Consider the following 10291-nt stretch of genomic DNA (forward strand, 5'->3'; position numbering starts at 1 on the left):
GCTGCCCCATTAAATGAGCAGCGGGGAGGGAATGGCAGTCCATTTAGCAGGTCAGCCGCAAGCAGCGCTATCAGATGCCATGCCAAGCTAATTCCTAATTGGGGCAGTGTTTGTCAACACTGACAGAGCCTTAATACACTGTAATCGCTGGAGCCACAAGCTGTGATAGAGATCTTAATCTCTGTGCTCCATCCCTTTCACGGGCAGTGAGCAGCCTGCTCCTTCCCCTGGCCCTCGCCGCACCCTGTCGCTGGGCTCTGTGCACCAGGGGGGGTTTAGAACTTCCCCTTGTCTTTCTTATGAACCAAAGAAAGGAGAGGAAGTAAGAGGCAGCTGATGAGGGGGAAAAAGCAACATCATGCCACTGAGGCAATTCTTCGGAGATTTCACAGCTGAAACAGGCTTTGCTTCATCAGACAGCAAACACTGTCTGATCACCAGGCTGAACATCTGCCTCCAAAAACAGACGCACAACACATCGCCAGCTGTTTTGGGATCACCTTGGCTCTTTGTATATTCCTTCCTACTCTCTGAAGCAGCCTTCCTGGAAAAGGTCCTGTCCACCTTTCTGGATCTTTCTCCTCACAAAAGCTGTAGGAGACAACTTTATAGATGAGTGACTCAAGGGTGGAGCAAGGAGGAGCTTTGATATAGGTCAGCCTCAAGGTCAGTGATTGAGTCACATCTTCTAAGTTGAAGAATCTCTCCTGACACCGGAGGTGAGCACACCCACTGAGGGCTTTGGTTTCTCTTTTTTTACTGACAGGCGAAGGGTTTTGCACTAAGGCGGGAATGATGAGCACCAACGTAACGGCCACACATCCTGCTTTTGCTTGGACAAGTCTGAAGTGCCATCCGCTGTCTTTGGGTGCTCCACATTTATTTCAGGATGCACAAAAAGATCTTATTATTTTATGAGTAAAAATATGCACAGCTTTCTTAAATAAGTGTGAATGGTCTTTGCAGGGCATTGCTAAGGTGACTAAGATCCTTCTGTGGCTCAACAGGAGAAAGGCAAACAGCTCTTCTACTCCAAGTTGGGATGCTTCCTTGTAGCTCACCTAAAGCATGTTTGGATACCATGACGCAGGTAAAACCCTTCCATCTTGCAGTGTCACCTCTTCCTCCTAGTACCGACGGGTCTGTGGATACAGGGATGCGTTTCCACAACAGAAAGCCTCACATTGTCTTCAGAAGAAATCCACAGATGTGTCCTAAATTTCGACAGGGATCGCTGAGACATCTTGAAAGGAGGAAGAGCCCAAAGGCTTCTTGCAGATGGGACTGTCCCCCAAAAATGGCCTGGCTTGTCTCATACTTTTGAGTTACCGGGACATCATGTTTTTTCACAAACTTGCTGCAGAGCTAAAGAAGTATCACTTATATCCTCCTCATTCATTATCCTGGGCTGCCATTTGGTATCGGCTGTGTCTACGTTGCTCTTGGCAGGATGCAGAAGGAAAAAAAAAAAGGGAAGAAAAAAAAGCGCCAACCAGGTATCTCTGCCTTGCATGGATTTATGAAGAGGTAAGGAAATGCATTTTCAATGTCTATGAATTCTCGCCGTGACCATGCGAGGCCACGGCTGTCCTTGTGCATAAACAACACGACGAAGTGAGTTATTACCAAACTGAAAGACCACAGCTCCACGCCGGAGGGGGCTTTTGTCTTTCCTTTCACGCCAGCTCCAGAAGCCTCTCAGCCAAGCCTCCTCATGGCATGTGCTATGCTTACCTGTGATTTATTGATGATAATCATGGGGCAAGCCATTTGTAATCAAACGTACAACAAAGACATTCTTGTGCTGAGAGGGAGTGATAACGCACCATTTAGTAATTTTTGTGCAGTCAGTAATTTGGAGAATGAATGATAATTTCCCGAACTGAAAATCTGCAATGACAACCCTTAGCGCTATTCACCTCGTGAATAAAGATACCTTCCTCTCCATGTCTTGTGATAAATTCCTTTTATTAGGGCCACTTATGTGGGACTTTATCTTAATCGTCTTAAGTATGGGGCAGTCTCTGTGGTGAGGTTGGGTCGTTTTTCATTACGACCTCAAACATGCTCTGTGAAGTAAATAAATACCAGTCAGTGATATGAAAACAGTCATTTAAATGAAATGGGCTTTGCTAACACAATATTCTCACTCGCTGCATACAGCATATCTGCACAACAGGAGATGCTGAGGAACAGGGGGTCATCTGCTACATCCACCTGAGTGGGATGGCCCGACTAATAGGAAAATCTGATATTTTTGACCATCACAACACTGAGCAGCGTCAGTGCACCACACTGCTGCAACATGCATTTTCCCAATTCCAGCAGCATTATTTAAACCAGCAAGGAAATGCAGCTCCTGTGGCTTCAGATTCTCAAGAAGAAAACATTGTGTGAAAAGCCAAGGCGATTTTAGTAGCTAGCCAGGAGCTCTGCTTGATGACCCTCATGCTTTATGGAGGGTCTGTTATAAACTGGGGGATGGGGCGCTGGAGGTGTCTGGTTTTAAGCTAAACTGATGTTCCTCTCCACGTCGCTGGTGCAAATTCAGGCTGGTGGCTGCCATCCGACAGCGAGATGAGTGAGTGATGTCTCCATCCCTGAGCACAGGTGCTTGCTTCTTGGACACCACTGGCAGAGCTGGTGAAGCGGCTGGTCCTGGAGGCTGGGTGAGGTGATCCTCTCCTCTGTTTTACACCTCAAACACAAATCACACAATGCCTCTGCAGAAGCCACCCTTGTGTTTGAAGGAGAAACCTGTCCCCATCACCAGTGACACAGTTCCCTACTGCTCTGCACATCTACTTCATCCCCCTCAGCTCTGTCCCAAATTTGGAAAAAATTCTGCATGGCGCGGAAACACGGGGTTCTTTTTTCTAAAGGGAGCTGGAGGGCAGACAGGGAATCCTGTTTCTGCCACAGGGCTGGGTTATGGTCTTCACTGCTATTGCCAGCACGGACAGGGATTTGGTTTCTAAGCCACTGATCGCATCTCCATGACAAGCTGAGGTGACCATAGCCCAGCAAGAGCTGGCGTGGGGAATAAACAGCGTTAAGGGTGAGGGCACCGGACAGAGTGCCAACTCCACTTGCAGGTAGTTTGGACTTTGGTCACCTACTGAAGGCTCAGTGGGCTGTTCGCTGAAACTGTTGCCGGGGGCATTTGGCTCCACGACCTCTTCACCTGGCTGTGAGCACACAGCTCCCCGCTCCTCCTTTTCTGTCCTCGTTGCAGCTACGATTTAATTCCAGACAGGCAGCAAAGTTTGGAAACATGCAGATCATTCCTGTTCTATCTTAATCATCCTCACCGGGGGAAATAGAAGAGGAGAGCTTTTTAAAACACTTTGAAAAAATGAACTGAAACGATGAAGTGCATTAAGAACAGGAAAATCTAAATGAGGTGGAAATAATGTCTTAATTGGAAGGACACATTTTAATCTTTCTTGCCTGCATTTACATGAACACACACACACGCACATGATGCTAACGCAGGAGAATAAGGTGTAAACTGGGAGACTGCCTTGGCACAAGGAAGGCAGGGCCAGCTGGTTGGACACCACGCAGCCTTCACCAGCTCTGCCCATCACACTCCCCACCTCCTTGCCCTGAGGTCTTGAAGCCAACAGCCATCGCTGCAGGAACCCAACACCAACAGAATGCCACTGCAAGCTGCTCCTGCCGTGCTGCTTAGGCGGGAAGTGCCCACCTTGTTAAGTTGACCGTAGACAATACCTCTTACCAGCAAATTATGCAGCCCAAGATAGGATGCAGCTAGGTGTCTGCATGAGGTAGGTACCTCCATCACCATTATGGGAGCTGTGGTCAGTAACTGGTGGAGTCCATAAAGATGTTCAGGTGTCAACTTTGAGGTGCACTCACCTGTGAATTTGTGACCCTGAGGAGTGTCAGAGCTCAGACAAACCCTTTAGTGAGAGTCAAAGATGGAGAACAGTCCACTCTGTAGTACGTAGCCTGCTGGGATGGTTGTACAACTAGGGCATACCCTAGCACGCCCACCAGCAACTGAGCAAGCAGGTCACTGACTGACTTTTGATAACCCGTTGCTCAAGTCTGGGGTACAAAAGAGTTTTTCCCCTCTGGCCTTATTCGTTATACAGTAAAAGACACCTTCTAAATGGTGAATTCATGACCTTGCCAAATAGGTCCCAATCATCATCTGCTGGTAGGGTTGGGCTGGTTGACCTGATCAGAAAAGGGATCCTTTACACAGAAAAGATATCGAAGATGAAGTGTGACTCTCTCCATTGATCTGAAAAGAGGGAGGTCACTGGGTGAATTTGGGATTTTAATTTTGTGAATCATCTTTTGAACATGCTCATTGTAGTTCTTGATAGAGTCTGTTTCTCTCTTGATCTTTGCTGATTATATATTTTCTTCTAAATGGTGTCTCTCATTTCTAATATGCTACTATTATTCAAAGTGATTAATTGAAGTCTTTGGTCAGATCTGTATCTGGATATCAGCTTTAACCATATATGTGCCATACTGAAGTCACGTTCCTGATCTGTGGCACAGGGCATCATCAAACATTTCAGAGACTCCAGTGGTCATATTTGCCCAACAGTCCATGCAATAAGAGACAAAACCCAACAGATGTAACGTTGCCAGCTCCTGGAGATCATTCACTACTCAAGGCTACTCCTAACACACTTTCATGAGCCGGAGCTTTCTCATTCACCACTGCTCACAGCGGGACAGCAGATGGGTGCTGGATGGGTAACCACGTACCATCCCCACAGGTGTGCCTGGCCCATCACTGCACTGAAATACTAAACCTGGCTGAGCCGCTCATATTTTCTTCTCTGGAAGGTACCCGTGCAGTTTTACCTTTGTGATATAAGAAGCCCCTCAGTCACTGGGGTGATGATACAACCTTTTTCTGGATCTGCTACAGAACCACTTGATAAGTTGCAGAAGAGTAATTTATAGTCTTGTATGTGGAGAAAACAACTGGGAAGAAGCCTTTCAGTTGTTACGTCTTTGTTCAGTTCAGTTTAGGTTGTGGGGGAGGATGAACAAAGACAGGTGGTACAAAAATTACATATGAATGTGCCAGATAAAGAAAACTATCAGCGATGGGCTTGTCAGATCTGGAAGAGGATGCCAGCATGGGGGATGAAGGCAGCTGCTGGCTTCCTGGCTCGGGAAGGTTGGACTCAACATCTCTCCTCTGATGGGCACTGGCCATTCACCCTGCTGAAATCTCTGCTCCACTTGTAATAACGTAAATTCCTAAGTGAATCATCTACAAAAGTAAATATTGGTACAATATGCTCCTCTCTGATCCCTGGAAATGCAAATATGATGGCTCCATCGGCAGGGCAGGAGTGACCACCTTGATGTTCCATTTCAGGTAGGAGGGATGGAGGATGCTATGGTAGCAGGAGCTGATACTGATACTGTTCTGGCCATGATTTGCAAGATGGTGACAGAGACCTGCAGTTCACAGGGGTCTCTCACAGGAGAGGCTGTCATTTTCTCCCACACTGTGACCTGCCGTCTGTGCATGGAGATGCTGCTTGAGGTGGCCATGCCAGGGCTCTCTCCCCATGCTCTGCCTGCTGGAGACACCCCAGACCTCATTCCTTGGGCAGCCAAGATCAGCCCCTGTGCAGACCAGGATGCTTGGGCCCTCCTGGAGCTCAAATCGCAATTAAATAGCAGTGTGGAGCGAGGAGCGGAGAGAAGGGCTGGCCGAGGCGGCAGGATGCCTGAGCCATCCTCCGTCGGCAAAGTGCTGAGACAACAAACTTAACCTCTCTGTCCACAGCGCGCCTATCAGCCCTGGTTATTAAATCCCACAAAAGGAAGAAGAGGAGAAGTGAATAGGGTTGAAAGAAAAAGCACTTTCCCCATTTGGATTACCTCCTACAGAACAGGACCTGCCAGTGAAAGGCGGAGAGTGTAATTGCTGGCCTGAAAGAGAGGGAAAAAAAAAAAAGAAAAAAAAACTATAAAAGGAAAGAAAGAAAGAAGGAAGGGGGGAAAAATTGATAATGAACAATTTATCCTCTGAGCTAACAGTTAATTAATTCTGAAAATATCTGTCAGGCTAATGGGGGGGGGGGGAGGGGGGGGGCTGTGCCACTGAACACAATTAGTAAAATAATAATAACAAAAAAGGAGAAAAAAAGAAGAAAAAAAGATTTTTTTAAGGTGTTGCTATCTTCTTAGAGACCAGGCCCTTGGCTTCCCAATGTCATTCTCAACACAATTTTTTTTTCTTCTCTCCCTTCGTCTCTTTTCAGAAATTGTTCTCATGAATGATTTATATATGTCTAGTTATCTGGAGTGATTTCTATGGACCCGGGCGCATTGCTGCATAATTGTTAATTTTAATGCCATAATAGCTTCAGATGGAGGAAGAGATTAGGCGTTTATTGCACAATTAAATGAAACATACTTGAGAATCACAAAAGGTTCCGTAATTATTTCAGACCATTAATAAAATGGGCATTAAATTATATGGGACACAAAAGGGAAAGGAAATAGATTTTCATTACAGCAATAGAAGCCGAGAGTAGTAATAGATCCTTGTTGAATTCTCTTTCTCTCTCTCTCTCTCTGAAATTAATTGTTGCCCGGCTTATTTCAAAGCAAAATAAAAGAGAAATAAAGTGTGTTAAAGAACCTCTGATGAAAGGGCTTTGTTTGATAAGGACAATAGCCAGTGATACACTCTGGGAAAAAAAAAAGAAGGGGAAAAAAAAAAAAAAAAGAAGATTTGATTTTGGCTTCCTGCCCTCAGCCCTGAAGGCGGTACGGGGGCTTCGTGCGGACACAAGGGCCTCTCCTCCCATTTCCCACACCACCGGGCTATGACGGATGGGAAGGAGAAGAGGGGACCTGGAAAGTTCCCCTGTCCATTCCCAGGTGCCCCCAGCCATGGTTTTGGCACTGGGGGCAGACGATGCGGCAGACTGGCAGAAACCCTGGCCGATGCCCTCACAGCGGGGCCATGTGTGGCTTTTGCCAGGTTTTAGATAAAAGCCTGCGCAATCGATTTGCCTTGGATGGAAGATCCAGCGCTCACCATGGGGGAGGGAGCTGCAGCTGGAGGCTCCCTGATATTCTGTCTGCCGCAACCAGCCCCACCAGGGCTCGGGGAGTTTGTCCCCTGACCAGCCTGGGGAGCCCGGCGGGGATAGGGCAAGGGGCTAGGTGAGGAGAAGGTCCTACTGCACGTGGCAAAGAGCAGTCTGGACCTGAATGCCATCAAAACCTCACCCTTTGGCCTGGAAGGTCCCAACACAGGATGCACCTGAAAAGCGTGTCATCTCCAGTGTCACAAAAGCCCAGGTTCTAGCACAGGTAGCCCTCCGTACAAGCTCTGCCCTGTGGCTCCGTACTCCGACAGCAATTATTTCTAATGCCAAAACGAGGGGACATGAGCAACGTCTTACCCCCTCCTTGAAATGAAGGGCATCCCGAAAATATGGTGCTGATGGGGGTGGGAGGAATCAGAAGCCCACTGGGGCGAGTTTTAAGGGGTACTCAGGATTTCTGGAAGTAAAAAGTGACCCCTCTTAGCAGTTCTAGAAGTCCACGGATCTGGGTTATTTAAGCAGTTGAGAAAATCTCGCACTGCTTTCAGGCTCCTCAATGTAGCTGAAAACATGCCCTTGATCCTAGCAGAGTTTGTAGTGATCTGAGTGACCAGCAGTACAATTAAGAGTGAAAGAAGTCGAAAGAGGGTCATTTGGAGCTAATGGAAAGCTCATCTTCCAGACTGCCAGCCTGACCACTGTCCTTAAACTCCTCTGAAAAGCCTAAATGAGAAAATACTTCTAAACCATCCCTTGGCGCTTGGTCCATGAAATGGTGCGCATGACCGGTTTCCTTGCACAGCTCATTCCAGGTGCTGCAGAGGTTTTCAAGAAGATGCCTTCACTACGGAAAGAAAAAGAAGAAAAAAAAAAAGGGGGGGGGGGAGAAAAAAAAAAAAAAAGGAAATAAATAAAAAGGTCTCTGAGAAGGAAAGTTCACCAGAAAAATTATTATGCCTGAGGAAACCAGAGCCAGCTCCTACATCACCCCCAGTCGAATTTGCCAAGCAGGCAGCTAGGGAAGCTGATGATCCTCCCCCTGCCTGGGTGTGGGAATTGCAGAGGGATCAGAAACAAGGAGCATCCGAATGCAGGAATAAACAAACAAGCAAGCAAGGGTGTCTCTTCCTGGAGCACAACTGCACTTGACAATTCAGCTCAGCTGACGCAGCTCAGACGCATGGCAGCTATTTTTAGGCTCCATGCAGCGTTTTACTTTGCAGCTGCACTCCAGGCCTGCCCCCATTCCCACCGGCATCCGAGGGAGCGATCCCTGGGTGGGAGGGAAGGGCCTTTGTCTGCCCACGGGTATGGATGGGCAGGGGGAAGCTGATGGCAGAGCTTCTCCTGAGAAAAGAGGGGGTTTAATAGCAGGTGGGTGTTAAGGGCAGGGGCCAAGCTCCTGCCTTCTTCAGGAGGCAGGCAGGGAAGAGGAAAGATGCAGGGAGATACCGGACCCCCCCCCAGCCACCTCTGTGCCGCTCTGTGTGGGGGGCTGTGGGGAAAGCAGAGCAGGCAGGCAGGTATTGCAGCGGTCGCTGCCCCAGGGTGGGACTCTCCCTGCCACTCCTGCGTGCTGTGCTGCAAAGAGCGGAGACCTGGGACAAGGGAGAGCATCCCGCAAACCCTCCAGGTCTCCTTTCTCGGTGCGCCAGCACAGGCACTGCCAGGTGCCCAGCACCACGCTGAGCACCTGAAGCTGCGGTGATGGGATTAGGCCTGCAGAGGGGACCAGCAGAAAAGGAGTTTGACACGGAGAGACTTATGGAGAAATTGGAAAAAAAATATTTTGAGAAAAAAAAAAAAAAAAAAAAAAAGGAGGGTGGTGGTGTAAGGGGGAATGCTTATCCACCGGGGGAGGAGCAAATCGCAGCCTGAGCAGCAAAAAATGAAGTTAAATTGCTGTAGAGGCCGTGCGGAGGCTGAGGGCTGCTGCGCCAGTGCCCTCTCCTGGGCAGAGCGAGCGCTGCTCCGGGCCCGCGGCGCCCCGGGGGGGGGGGGGCGAGACCACCGCGGGGGGGCCGAGACTCCTGAGGAGGGAGCTGAGACCCCCTGGAGGGAGCTGAGACCCCCGGGGGGGAGCCGAGACCCCCGGGAGCAGAGCTGAGACCCCTGAGGGGGAGCCGAGACCCCCAAGGAGGGAGCTGAGACCCCTGGGAGGAAGCAGAGACCCCCGGGGGGGAGCTGAGACCCCCAGGGAGGGAGTGAAGACCCCCGAGGGGGGAGCCAAGACCCACAGTGAGGGAGCCAAGACCCCCAGGAAAGCAGATGAGACCCCACGGAGGGAGAGGAGACCCCAGGGACAGAGCTTAGCCCCCCGGGAGGGAGCCGAGACCCCAGGGAGGGAGACAAGACCCCCGAGGAGGGAGCTGAGCCCCTGGAGAAGGAGCTGAGCCCCCTGGGGAGGGAGCCAAGACCCCCAGGGAGCAAGCCGAGCCCCCCGGGGAAGGAGTATAGCTCCCCGGGAGGGAGAGGAGATCCCCAGGGAGGAAGCCAAGCCTCAAGGGAGGGAGCAGAGACCCCCAGGGATAGAGCAGTGACCCCCGCGCATGGGGCCAAGGCATCTGAGCAGACGTGGCACAGCCCTTCAGACAAGCGTGAAGCCCTACGCTGACTTGATACGGTACCAAACAGGCAAAAGGACACTTACAGGGAAAAATAAGAAGCTAAAGGGAGACTTGGTCAGGAGGCAAGGGGGCGGGGAGGGAAGAAAGTCTTAGGCAGATGAAAGAAGGTCATCATTAGAGGAAATTAAACCAGATAAAATAAAACATGAACAATACAAATATTAAAGAGCCTCTAAAAAGGACGAGGAAAACAGTCTTAAGTGCAGCAGGAGATCAGCAACATCACCCAGCTGAAAATAAGTAAGAAGAGGACTCAAGGCACAGGGTGAGTGGTTTTAAGAGGAGGGAAGTTCTGCCTTTTCCAGGCCAGCTCCCGGAGGGCTGGCTCACCGCGCAGGGCACCTGCCCAGGCATGGCCAGGTACTGTCTGCTCCCTGCCCAGGACGCTCCTAATGGAGCGGGTCACATCACTGGGGGACAGGAGCGGTGCCTTGTCCTCTGCGCTGGGGCAGCAGTGCCCACCTGGCATCTCCTGACGCACAAGGGCAGAGGAGCTCCTGCTTTGGACTCACTCGTGTGTGTCGGTGTCACACAAGGGCTCATGGCAAACTACCTTTTATAAGTCTTAAGAAGAATTTGTGCAACTTGTGTGCC

Source organism: Falco peregrinus, chromosome 12, assembly GCF_023634155.1.
Source record: "Falco peregrinus isolate bFalPer1 chromosome 12, bFalPer1.pri, whole genome shotgun sequence".
In the NCBI taxonomy this organism is placed as follows: domain Eukaryota; kingdom Metazoa; phylum Chordata; class Aves; order Falconiformes; family Falconidae; genus Falco; species Falco peregrinus.